The sequence below is a fragment of the Thalassophryne amazonica genome, chromosome 7 (genome assembly GCF_902500255.1).
Source record: "Thalassophryne amazonica chromosome 7, fThaAma1.1, whole genome shotgun sequence".
Lineage (NCBI taxonomy): Eukaryota > Metazoa > Chordata > Actinopteri > Batrachoidiformes > Batrachoididae > Thalassophryne > Thalassophryne amazonica.
In genome coordinates, this window is record NC_047109.1 from 98,077,416 (window position 1) to 98,091,589 (window position 14,174).

Sequence of the window (14,174 nt, forward strand, 5' to 3'; positions counted from 1 at the left end):
AACAAAATTTTAACTATTAGAGAAAAAATTACTCATAACCATCCCAAAGACGTATCGTTATCTTTGGCTGCTTTCAGTGATGCCGGTATTTGGTTAGACTCTTTCTCTCCGATTGTTCTGTCTGAGTTATTTTCATTAGTTACTTCATCCAAACCATCAACATGTTTATTAGACCCCATTCCTACCAGGCTGCTCAAGGAAGCCCTACCATTATTTAATGCTTCGATCTTAAATATGATCAATCTATCTTTGTTAGTTGGCTATGTACCACAGGCTTTTAAGGTGGCAGTAATTAAACCATTACTTAAAAAGCCGTCACTTGACCCAGCTATCTTAGCTAATTATAGGCCAATCTCCAACCTTCCTTTTCTCTCAAAAATTCTTGAAAGGGTAGTTGTAAAACAGCTAACTGATCATCTGCAGAGGAATGGTCTATTTGAAGAGTTTCAGTCAGGTTTTAGAATTCATCATAGTACAGAAACAGCATTAGTGAAGGTTACAAATGATCTTCTTATGGCCTCGGACAGTGGACTTATCTCTGTGCTTGTTCTGTTGGACCTCAGTGCTGCTTTTGATACTGTTGACCATAAAATTTTATTACAGAGATTAGAGCATGCCATAGGTATTAAAGGCACTGCGCTGCGGTGGTTTGAATCATATTTGTCTAATAGATTACAATTTGTTCATGTAAATGGGGAATCTTCTTCACAGACTAAAGTTAATTATGGAGTTCCACAAGGTTCTGTGCTAGGACCAATTTTATTCACTTTATACATGCTTCCCTTAGGCAGTATTATTAGACGGTATTGCTTAAATTTTCATTGTTACGCAGATGATACCCAGCTTTATCTATCCATGAAGCCAGAGGACACACACCAATTAGCTAAACTGCAGGATTGTCTTACATCAGGTTGTCCTAAAAGTTCCCTAAAAAGCCTTCAGTTAATTCAAAATGCTGCAGCTAGAGTACTGACGGGGACTAGAAGGAGAGAGCATATCTCACCCATATTGGCCTCTCTTCATTGGCTTCCTGTTAATTCTAGAATAGAATTTAAAATTCTTCTTCTTACTTATAAGGTTTTGAATAATCAGGTCCCATCTTATCTTAGGGACCTCGTAGTACCATATCAACCCAATTGAGCGCTTCGCTCTCAGACTGCAGGCTTACTTGTAGTTCCTAGGGTTTGTAAGAGTAGAATGGGAGGCAGAGCCTTCAGCTTTCAGGCTCCTCTCCTGTGGAACCAGCTCCCAATTCAGATCAGGGAGACAGACACCCTCTCTACTTTTAAGATTAGGCTTAAAACTTTCCTTTTTGCTAAAGCTTATAGTTAGGGCTGGATCAGGTGACCCTGAACCATCCCTTAGTTATGCTGCTATAGACGTAGACTGCTGGGGGGTTCCCATGATGCACTGTTTCTTTCTCTTTTTGCTCTGTATGCACCACTCTGCATTTAATCATTAGTGATCGATCTCTGCTCCCCTCCACAGCATGTCTTTTTCCTGGTTCTCTCCCTCAGCCCCAACCAGTCCCAGCAGAGGACTGCCCCTCCCTGGGCCTGGTTCTGCTGGAGGTTTCTTCCTGTTAAAAGGGAGTTTTTCCTTCCCACTGTAGCCAAGTGCTTGCTCACAGGGGGTCGTTTATGACCGTTGGGGTTTTACATAATTATTGTATGGCCTTGCCTTACAATATAAAGCGCCTTGGGGCAACTGTTTGTTGTGATTTGGCGCTATATAAAAAAATTGATTGATTGATTGATTGATTGATTGATTGAATATTCTATAACTTTGTGGAAAAGCACAGTACTAAGTGCAACATTAGAGAGCATCTGCCCTTTTCAGGTTTCAAATCCTGCAAAACCTCGGAGAGGTTGCCGCTCTGCGAGATTGCAGTAACATTGAGAACTGCATTGAGACGCTGTGATCACGCTGCACTTTAACTGCTGCACACGGACAACAGCATTAACATCGCAACATAAAACTATTTTTATATTGTGCCTAAAACTCTTATGAATATATTCTCTGGGTTTATAGACGTTGTTATTGCATTTGTTTTATGTAAACATGCAAGAATCACAGGCTGTCTCTCCGTTATTTTCAATGGGAGCTGCTGTGAGCTCCGCTCGCTTCCTGATCATGTCATTCTGGAGGAAAGTGAAGTTTGCTCTTTAACGTCTTGATTATTGTTCTTTACAACACTGTTTGTCCTCTTTGTTCCAGACTAATATATATAATATGTCTGAAATTCGGTTTGCATTTATTAAATTCCACGCAGATTAAATGTCGCAGACACGGATTATTTGTTATAATTGTTTTAGCAAGTTTTCACGGTATCATGCAGCAGTCTCTTATTAATGTGATGAAAAGCATAAAAAAAAATTTTGTAGTATAATATTAATTTACAATTGTCATCATGTGGATTCTCTATGTTGTTTTGACTGTGGCCATTCTCTTGCGCACAATGGATTATGGGATACATGAAAACCATGGATGCAGGAAATCTCCAGAAAGCCACAGAACAGTCTAGACTAATCAAGAAATAAGCATGTTTTAGCTTATCTGTAAACAGATGAATCATTCTAGGCTGTTCCACAACAAATACCCAATTTCACAGGGGTCAGATGGAACATACATACATACATACATACATAGAACTTCTGAATCATAATCCAAAATAAATTGTTCTAAAAATGTGATATCCAAGGTGGTTTCTGACGATAGTCAAAACCACCCACCACTTTAACCATACTTTAGATCTTGTTCTGACTTATGGTATGGAAATTGAAGACTTAACAGTATTCCCTGAAAACCCCCTTCTGTCTGATCATTTCTTAATAACATTTACATTTACTTTAATGGAGTACCCAGCAGTGGGGAATAAGTTTCATTACAGTAGAAGTCTTTAGGAAAGCGCTGTAATTAGGTTTAAGGATATGATTCCTTCTTTGTTATGTTCTCCAATGCCATATACCAACACAGTGCAGAGTAGCTACCTAAACTCTGTGAGTGAGACAGATTATCTCGTCAATAGTTTTACATCCTCACTGAGCACAACTTTGGATGCTGTAGCTCCTCTGAAAAAGAGAGCCTTAAATCAGAAGTGCCTGACTCCGTGGTATAACTCACAAACTCGCAGCTTGAAGCAGATAACCCGTAAGCTGGAGAGGAAATGGCGTCTCACTAATTTAGAAGATCTTTACTTAGCCTGGAAAAAGAGTCTGTTGCTCTATAAAAAAAAGTCCTCCGTAAAGCTAGGACATCTTACTACTCATCACTAATTGAAGAAAATAAGAACAACCCCAGGTTTCTTTTCAGCACTGTAGCCAGGCTGACAAAGAGTCAGAGCTCAATTGAGCTGAGTATTCCTTTAACTAGTAATGACTTCATGACTTTCTTTGCTAATAAAATTTTAACTATTAGAGAAAAAATTACTCATAACCATCCCAAAGATATATCGTTCTCTTTGGCTGCTTTCAGTAATGCTGGTATTTGGTTAGACTCTTTCTCTCCGATTGTTCTGTCTGAGTTATTTTCATTAGCTGTTTGATGAGGGAAGGAGGAAGATGGCGCCTGTGTGTTTGGCATGCCGTCAGCCCTGTCGCTCGTCGAGTTTTTTGCTATTTGTTGCTGTGTTTTTGCTCTGTGTGTTCTGCCGGGACACTTCAGCCTTGCTTGTGTATGGTCGCCAGTCTCTCTTGGACATTAATGCTCTTTATGAGCCGCTGCTGTCGTCTGGGTCCGGGCTTGGAGGGCCCCGCCCTGCTCTGCCACCTGTGCTTGCGGACGTCCCGCTCCACCTGCTCCGTTTTCCTTGCGTTCCTCTCCAGAGGAGGCGCTTTAGAATGCGCGGAAAGCGGAGCGGTCTGTTGGTGAAACTTAAGTTTTACCTGGCAGCCTTCACTAGAGGGTCTGATCCTCGCCGCCTCTGTGATGGACGATATTTTTGGGCGTGGGAGTGCGCGCTGCACACGAGAGGCTGCTGGATTCGTCCTGTTCCTGAACTGATGACCGGACCAGCTCTGCTAAAGCTGTGCCCGTTTGTGCCGCAGCTTCCCGCTGCTGCCTCTTGCCAGGCTGCGGAGTTTTTATGCCAGTGCTGTCGTCTGCGGGCTCTCAGACGCGGTGTTTCACCTGAGCTCCTCCAGCCGTTGAAACACGCTGCGTCACTGGCTGCTGAGGAGCAGAACTTCCGCATGACCTCATTAAAACCTGCTGATCCCACCGAGATCCTTAGTTTGGGTCTCATTAACATCAGATCATTGTCTCTGAAGTCATTGCTGGTGAATGACTTAATTGTGGATCATCATCTGGATATGCTTGGATTATGTGAAACCTGGATTAAATCCACAGCTGTCCTTCCTCTGAATGAGGCCTGCCCACCGGAGTACACTTTTAGTAACGTTTCACGTGATGTGAAGAAAGGCGGGGGTGTTGCTTTTATTTATAAATCCAGGTTTACTTTAGTAACTGTTGGGGGTCAGAAATATAATTCATTTGAGCATCTGATTCTCCGTTATGCCCATGATGCTAAGTACTGTCAGGGTCATAAAACTGGAAATCAGCTATGTTATATTGTCACGGTCTACAGGCCTCCTGGCCCATATTCTCGTAGAATGTCAGAATGCTCGTAGCACGGGCCGGGGCGGAGGATTAGCAGCAATCTTCCATTCCAGCTTATTAATTAATCAAAAACCCAGACAGAGCTTTAATTCATTTGAAAGCTTGACTCTTAGTCTTGTCCATCCAAATTGGAAGTCCCAAAAACCAGTTTTATTTGTTATTATCTATCGTCCACCTGGTCGTTACTGTGAGTTTCTCTGTGAATTTTCAGACCTTTTGTCTGACTTAGTGCTTAGCTCAGATAAGATAATTATAGTGGGCGATTTTAACATCCACACAGATGCTGAGAATGACAGCCTCAACACTGCATTTAATCTATTATTAGACTCTATTGGCTTTGCTCAAAAAGTAAATGAGTCCACCCACCACTTTAATCATATCTTAGATCTTGTTCTGACTTATGGTATGGAAATAGAAGACTTAACAGTATTCCCTGAAAACTCCCTTCTGTCTGATCATTTCTTAATAACATTTACATTTACTCTGATGGACTACCCAGCAGTGGGGAATAAGTTTCATTACACTAGAAGTCTTTCAGAAAGTGCTGTAACTAGGTTTAAGGATATGATTCCTTCTTTATGTTCTCTAATGCCATATACCAACACAGTGCAGAGTAGCTACCTAAACTCTGTGAGTGAGATAGAGTATCTCGTCAATAGTTTTACATCCTCATTGAAGACAACTTTGGATGCTGTAGCTCCTCTAAAAAAGAGAGCTTTAAATCAGAAGTGCCTGACTCCGTGGTATAACTCACAAACTCGTAGCTTAAAGCAGATAACCCGTAAGTTGGAGAGGAAATGGCGTCTCACTAATTTAGAAGATCTTCACTTAGCCTGGAAAAAGAGTCTGTTGCTCTATAAAAAAAAGCCCTCCGTAAAGCTAGGACATCTTTCTACTCATCACTAATTGAAGAAAATAAGAACAACCCCAGGTTTCTTTTCAGCACTGTAGCCAGGCTGACAAAGAGTCAGAGCTCTATTGAGCTGAGTATTCCATTAACTTTAACTAGTAATGACTTCATGACTTTCTTTGCTAACGAAATTTTAACTATTAGAGAAAAAATTATTCATAACCATCCCAAAGATGTATCGTTATCTTTGGCTGCTTTCAGTGATGCCTGTATTTGGTTAGACTCTTTCTCTCCGATTGTTCTGTCTGAGTTATTTTCATTAGTTACTTCATCCAAACCATCAACATGTTTATTAGACCCAATTCCTACCAGGCTGCTCAAGGAAGCCCTACCATTATTTAATGCTTCGATCTTAAATATGATCAATCTATCTTTGTTAGTTGGCTATGTACCACAGGCTTTTAAGGTGGCAGTAATTAAACCATTACTTAAAAAGCCATCACTTGACCCAGCTATCTTAGCTAATTATAGGCCAATCTCCAACCTTCCTTTTCTCTCAAAAATTCTTGAAAGGGTAGTTGTAAAACAGCTAACTGATCATCTGCAGAGGAATGGTCTATTTGAAGAGTTTCAGTCAGGTTTTAGAATTCATCATAGTACAGAAACAGCATTAGTGAAGGTTACAAATGATCTTCTTATGGCCTCAGACAGTGGACTCATCTCTGTGCTTGTTCTGTTAGACCTCAGTGCTGCTTTTGATACTGTTGACCATAAAATTTTATTACAGAGATTAGAGCATGCCATAGGTATTAAAGGCAATGCGCTGCGGTGGTTTGAATCATATTTGTCTAATAGATTACAATTTGTTCATGTAAATGGGGAATCTTCTTCACAGACTAAGGTTAATTATGGAGTTCCACAAGGTTCTGTGCTAGGACCAATTTTATTCACTTTATACATGCTTCCCTTAGGCAGTATTATTAGACGGCATTGCTTAAATTTTCATTGTTACGCAGATGATACCCAGCTTTATCTATCCATGAAGCCAGAGGACACACACCAATTAGCTAAACTGCAGGATTGTCTTACAGACATAAAGACATGGATGACCTCTAATTTCCTGCTTTTAAACTCAGATAAAACTGAAGTTATTGTACTTGGCCCCACAAATCTTAGAAACATGGTGTCTAACCAGATCCTTACTGTGGATGGCATTACCCTGACCTCTAGTAATACTGTGAGAAATCTTGGAGTCATTTTTGATCAGGATATGTCATTCAAAGCGCATATTAAACAAATATGTAGGACTGCTTTTTTGCATTTACGCAATATCTCTAAAATCAGAAAGGTCTTGTCTCAGAGTGATGCTGAAAAACTAATTCATGCATTTATTTCCTCTAGGCTGGACTATTGTAATTCATTATTATCAGGTTGTCCTAAAAGTTCCCTAAAAAGCCTTCAGTTAATTCAAAATGCTGCAGCTAGAGTACTGACGGGGACTAGAAGGAGAGAGCATATCTCACCCATATTGGCCTCTCTTCATTGGCTTCCTGTTAATTCTAGAATAGAATTTAAAATTCTTCTTCTTACTTATAAGGTTTTGAATAATCAGGTCCCATCTTATCTTAGGGACCTCGTAGTACCATATCAACCCAATTGAGCGCTTCGCTCTCAGACTGCAGGCTTACTTGTAGTTCCTAGGGTTTGTAAGAGTAGAATGGGAGGCAGAGCCTTCAGCTTTCAGGCTCCTCTCCTGTGGAACCAGCTCCCAATTCAGATCAGGGAGACAGACACCCTCTCTACTTTTAAGATTAGGCTTAAAACTTTCCTTTTTGCTAAAGCTTATAGTTAGGGCTGGATCAGGTGACCCTGAACCATCCCTTAGTTATGCTGCTATAGACGTAGACTGCTGGGGGGTTCCCATGATGCACTGTTTCTTTCTCTTTTTGCTCTGTATGCACCACTCTGCATTTAATCATTAGTGATCGATCTCTGCTCCCCTCCACAGCATGTCTTTTTCCTGGTTCTCTCCCTCAGCCCCAACCAGTCCCAGCAGAAGACTGCCCCTCCCTGGGCCTGGTTCTGCTGGAGGTTTCTTCCTGTTAAAAGGGAGTTTTTCCTTCCCACTGTAGCCAAGTGCTTGCTCACAGGGGGTCGTTTTGACCGTTGGGGTTTTACATAATTATTGTATGGCCTTGCCTTACAATATAAAGCGCCTTGGGGCAACTGTTTGTTGTGATTTGGCGCTATATAAAAAAATTGATTGATTCTGATTTTTTAGATGAATTTGGCACGTTCATCTCTAGTCTTTCAACTAGTGTAGACAACATTTTGATTATTGGTGACTTTAACATTCACATAAATAAGCTCTCTGATCCCCTCGGTAAATCATTTATGGAAATCATGGATGCATTAGGATTTCAGCAGTTCATTCATGGTTCAACGCATATCAGTGGTAATACTCTGGATTTGGTTCTTGCACGTGGCCTTGCTGTCACAAATATCGACATCCTGCCTCTTGCATCAGCGGTCTCTGACCACTCGCTTATTAGGTTTACAATTACGCTGCCGCGTTTAGTGGAGCAACAACCTTGCCTATCATTGTGGCGACAAATTAAACCTTCAACTTTGACTGAACTCGAAGCAAGACTACCTGAAATTCTAACTTCAAGCTTGATGAAATTTCAGTCAGTAGACACTCTTGCAGATAGCCTGAATTTAGTGCTAAAAACCACACTTGATAAGGTTGCGCCTCCTCTATTAAAGCCACGCCTTCCCAAAGCACAGACACCCTGGTTCAATAGTTATTTGCGTGACCTTAGGAAGAAGGCTAGAGGGTTGGAACGGAAATGGCGTAGTTCCAAACTAGAGGTGTTTCACCTTGCGTGGCGTGAAGCTATTTTAGATTATAAGCATGCTTTATTGGCTACGAAGCAGGCATATTATTCTGAATTGATCAACAAAAACAAGCATAACTCAAAGTTCTTGTTTGATACGGTGGCATTTCTTATTCATGGACAGCCACCTGTTGGTCGTTCTCCTTTTTCAGCACAGGACTTTCTGGACTATTTCGAAAAGAAAATAGAAGATATTAGGTTGAGCACATCTCAGCATACTTTGGTTGAATCATTGTATCCAGCTACTGAGCTGGGGACTACTACTGAGGTGCTACCTAGATTCACGGAATTTAACAGTATCTCACAAGGTGTGCTGACGAAACTCGTGATGTCTACTAGAAGCACAACTTGTTTATTTGATCCTATACCAACAAAATTGTTTAAGGATCTTTGGCCCATTCTTGGGCCGACTGTGCTGGAAATTGTTAACCTTTCTTTAAACTCTGGATCTGTTCCAAATTGTTTTAAATCTGCAGTGGTTAAACCACTACTCAAGAAATCTAATCTTGATCCTGGTGAATTAAAAAATTATAGGCCGATATCAAATCTATCATTCTGCTCTAAAATTCTGGAAAAGGTGGTTTCACGGCAGCTTGTGGACTATCTTACTGAGAATGACCTTTTTGAGCCACTGCAGTCTGCTTTTAGAAGACATCACTCCACAGAAACAGCACTTATTAAAGTAGTTAATGATCTTCTACGAGCAATGGACTCGGATACTACTACAGCATTGGTGTTGTTGGATCTCAGTGCTGCGTTTGACACAGTTGATCATCATATTCTACTTGATAGGCTAGAAAACTGTTTCGGGATTACTGGAACTGCTCTTGTGTGGCTGACGTCTTATTTGTCTGGTCGTTCCCATTGTGTTTTGTGCAATGACACTACCTCTGACTTTAAGGGCATGAAGTTCGGGGTTCCGCAGGGATCCGTTCTGGGTCCCTTGCTTTTTTCCCTGTATATGGCACCCCTTGGGAACATTTTGCGGCGTTTCGGGGTTGCTTTTCATTGTTATGCTGATGATACTCAGTTGTATATGCCGATAGCTGCTGGAAATCCTGTCCATATAAAATCCTTACAGGACTGTCTTGCAGCAGTGAGAAGTTGGATGTCTAGCAACTTTCTACTTTTGAACTCTGATAAGACTGAAATGATGGTTCTTGGCCCAGCAAGACATCGGCACCAATTTGATCAGCTGGCGCTTAGCCTAGGTTCATGTGTTATACATCATACTGACAAAGTGAGGAACCTTGGGGTAATCTTTGATCCTATGTTGTCCTTTGACCTCCACATTAGGGACATTACGAGGACTGCTTTCTTTCATCTGAGAAATATAGCAAAGATTCACCCCATCCTGTCTATGGCTGATGCTGAGACTCTGATTCACGCATTTGTCTCTTCTAGATTGGATTATTGTAATGCTTTATTTTCTGGTCTGCCGCAGTCTAGCATTCAAGGACTTCAGTTGGTGCAGAATGCTGCTGCCAGAATTTTGACACAAAGTAGAAGGTTTGACCACATTACTCCCATTCTGGCATCCCTTCATTGGCTACCGGTTTCTGCCAGATTGGATTTTAAAGTTTTATTGTTGGTTTATAAAATTGTTCATGGACTTGTGCCTTCCTACTTGGCGGACTTGGTTAAGCCCTACGTACCTGCGAGGCCTTTGCGTTCGCAGGGCACAGGGCTTCTGTGTGTTCCGAGGATGAACAAAACGTCTGTGGGGTATAGAGCCTTTTCCTACCGTGGTCCGGCTCTTTGGAATGATCTACCTGCTGTTATTCGGCAGTCTGACACGGTGGAGATTTTTAAATCAAGACTGAAGACCCACTTTTTTTAGACTGTCTTATCATTAATTTTTTTAATCTGTTTGTGTTTGCTTTGTAATTTCTTTTTATTCTACTGTGTTTTATCTTTTAACTGTGCTTTTCTTGCTTTTAATTTTGAATTTAGATTCATTTGTGTTGTTGTGAATTATGTGAAGCGCCTTGGTGTGACTTTGTCGTGATTTGGCGCTATATAAATTAATAAATTAAATTAAATTAGTTACTTCCTCCACACCATCAACATGTCTATTAGACCCCATTCCTACCGGGCTGCTCAAGGAAGCCCTACCATTAATTAATGCTTTGATCTTAAATATGATCAATCTATCTTTGCTAGTTGGCTATGTACCACAGGCTTTTAAGGTGGCAGTAATTAAACCATTACTTAAAAAGCCATCACTTGACCCAGCTATCTTAGCTAATTATAGGCCAATCGCCAACCTTCCTTTTCTCTCAAAAATTCTTGAAAGGGTAGCTGTAAAACAGCTAACTGATCATCTGCAGAGGAATGGTCTATTTTAAGAGTTTCAGTCAGGTTTTAGAATTCATCATAGTACAGAAACAGCATTAGTGAAGGTTACAAATGATCTTCTTATGGCCTCAGACAGTGGACTCATCTCTGTGCTCGTCCTGTTAGACCTCAGTGCTGCTTTTGATACTGTTGACCATAAAATTTTATTACAGAGATTAGAGCATGCCATAGGTATTAAAGGCACCGCGCTGCAGTGGTTTGAATCATATTTATCTAATAGATTACAATTTGTTCATGTGAATGGGGAGTCTTCTTCACAGACTAAGGTTAATTATGGAGTTCCACAAGGTTCTGTGCTAGAACCAATTTTATTCACTTTATACATGCTTCCATTAGGCAGTATTATTAGAAAGCATTGCTTAAATTTTCATTGTTATGCAGATGATACCCAGCTTTATCTATCCATGAAGCCAGAGGACACACACCAATTAGTTAAACTGCAGGAATGTCACCCATATTTGGCCTCTCTTCATTGGCTTCCTGTTAATTCTAGAATAGAATTTAAAATTATTCTTCTTACTTATAAGGTTTTGAATAATCAGGTCCCATCTTATCTTAGGGACCTCATAGTATCATATCACCCCAATAGAGCGTTTCGCTCTCAGACTGCAGGCTTACTTGTAGTTCCTAGGGTTTTTAAGAGTAGAATGGGAGGCAGAGCCTTCCGCTTTCAGGCTCCTCTCCTGTGGAACCAGCTCCCAATTCGGATCAGGGAGACAGACACCCTCTCTACTTTTAAGATTAGGCTTAAAACTTTCCTTTTTGCTAAAGCTTATAGTTAGGGCTGGATCAGGTGACCCTGAACCATCCCTTAGTTATGCTGCTATAGACTTAGACTGCTGGGGGGTTCCCATGATGCACTGAGTGTTTCTTTCTCTTTTTGCTCTGTATGCACCACTCTGCATTTAATCATTAGTGATTGATCTCTGCTCTCTTCCACAGCATGTCTTTTTCCTGATTCTCTCCCCTCAGCCCCAACCAGTCCCAGCAGAAGACTGCCCCTCCCGGAGCCTGGTTCTGCTGGAGGTTTCTTCCTGTTAAAAGGGAGTTTTTCCTTCCCACTGTCGCCAAGTGCTTGCTCACAGGGGGTCGTTTTGACCGTTGGGGTTTTTCTGTAATTATTGTATGGCTTTTGCCTTACAATATAAAGCGCCTTGGGGCAACTGTTTGTTGTGATTTGGCGCTATATAAATAAAATTGATTTGATTTGAATTGAGTTGAAAATAAAACCCAGCAGTTTTCACTTTGACTGATCAAACCTGTCTGTGATGCTCCAAGAACAAAAGCGAATTCTCTGAACTTTATCATTCATCTAAAGCCAAATTCATATCCAGACTAGAGAGATCAGAAACGGCAACAAGACGTTAGCTGGCTGTGAAGCTAACAACAATAATCAGATTTAATTTGAAACGTCCATAAAAATCACACAAACCTTCCATTCAGCGTCGCTGCTTCCGGGTGTTTGGATCAAGCTCGCGCATAATGATGTTCTTCAACTTCCTGTCCAACACTTTCAGAATAAAAGCATCATTGGTTAGAAACCAAACCTGAATTTAGCAAAACTACGAGAAAGTCCTTTTATTACCTTTCATTTCACATAAAAAACACAACATTAATTAAATGCAAATATGCACCTTTATGTGTTCATCAGTTTGTTTGCATTCTGCAGATCATCTACTAAATTGAACGCCCTTTACTTTTTAATTTATTCATAGACCGAGCACCTCTTTCCACACTTCCCTATCCTCAGCCAAATCCTAGCCTTCCCGTGGGATTCCGAGGCGTACCCAAGCCAACCAGCTGGGAATAATCCTACCAGAGTGTCCTGGGTCTTCCTCAGGGTCTCCTCCCAGTTCCAAGATGCCTGAAGAACCACCAGGGGGCATCCTCAGCAGATGCCCGAACCACCTCAGCTGGCTCTTTTCAATGTGAAGAAGCAGCAGCTCTACTCAGTGTCTCTCCAGCATTGTCAAGCTTCTCACCATGTCCAGATACCCGACTGAGGAAGCTCATTTCCATCACTTGTATCCACGAAATTCTTTACCCAAAGTTTTTGAGTCATGACCATAGGTGAGGATCAGCGTGTAAATCACCTGGTAAATTAAGAGCCTCACTTTCTGTCTCAGCTCCTCCTTCACCACAATGGTTCAGTACAGCATCTGCAAAGCATCAAACGCTGTCCAAATCATCTATCAATTTCACGCTCCAACTTACCCTCCATCATAAACAAGACCCTGAGACACTTAAACTCCAACCCTTGAGGCAGTTTTTTTGTTTTGTTTTTTTTTTGGGAAGAAATTTCAGTTATAATCACAGAGCAGCATATGTTTATGACAATCAAATGTATAGCTTCATAAAATAGGGTTGGTTTTTTTTTGTTGGTTTTTTTTTTGCGTGGTCAGTTGTTAATTTGAGGACCAGCGGCTTCAAACTACAAGCCTGAGGGCCACATCTGCCACAACAAACATTTACATATTGTTTTTCATTTCACATTTGACACTAAGAGTACTGCTGTCCAACATAAACACATAGCTGGGACGAACAGCACAATGACACCTTATTTAACCCTAAAATCAAGGATGTTCTGCAGCACAAATTGTTCTTTCCAAATTTAAAGTAACTGCTAAAGCTGGTCTTACCTACAATGGTAAATGGACTGCCTTTATATAGCGCTTTTCCATCTGCATCGATAAGAAAGCTTATTTTCTCAGTAGTATCAGAAGGTTGGTTTTTTTGTCCTTAAAAAAACAACAAAAACAAAACCATTTTATCTTTGCACAATCTGTTCCCCCCAGTTCTGCCATTTGGGTTTTCTTTTGTGAATCATCAGATTTGGGAAATCACGTGACCATTCAGCTGACTTCACATGCTTCTGGCTCCTGTTAGCATAAAGGATTGAAATATTTTGTTGGCACAAACATTTTCGAGAGGATGTTTCTTGAAGTCCGGAGGAAATGTTTTTCTGCTCTACTGTACAAACAAATGGAACAAAAGTGAATGTACCACCAGATCCAGTACTTTTAAAGACCTGTCAGAATGGTGTGGAAATACATTGAAGTCCAAATGATTAAAATGCCTGAGATTGTGCATGGGACCAATAGATAAGTGTTGTGAAAGTAGCTTGAAAAGCTCACTGTCAGTATAGAAAACGGCACGGTTAAACACAAATGCACATGCTGCACAAAGAATGTGTTGTGCTGTTTTTCTGACAAAAGGAATGCATGCGCTTATATAAGCCAAGGATTTAAAGCCTGCAGTGCCATATTAAAGCCACTTTTTTTTTTTTTTTTAATTCAGTAGTGAACCTTTAAAAAAAAATACAGTATATTATTGGTCACTTGCTCTGCTTCAGTGGCCATTTTAACAGTAACTACATTTGCTGAACAAGCTCAAAATACAAATTTAAATGTTTATCAGCATTTTACCAGTTCTCAATGACTGCCATGTTTTTC

The 14,174-nt window shown here is 40.7% G+C and overlaps 1 protein-coding gene across 1 annotated transcript in view; it reads right to left on the reverse strand.

The window, feature by feature from the left end:
• Window positions 1-12,231, reverse strand: part of LOC117514647 (carboxypeptidase Q-like) — a 45,793-nt gene extending 33,562 nt beyond the window's left edge. Inside the window, exon 1 of the mRNA XM_034175198.1 lies at window positions 12,155-12,231. The gene's annotated coding sequence lies outside the window, so the exon portion shown is untranslated. The remainder of the gene's footprint in view (window positions 1-12,154) is intronic.
• Window positions 12,232-14,174: the final 1,943 nt, after the last annotated feature.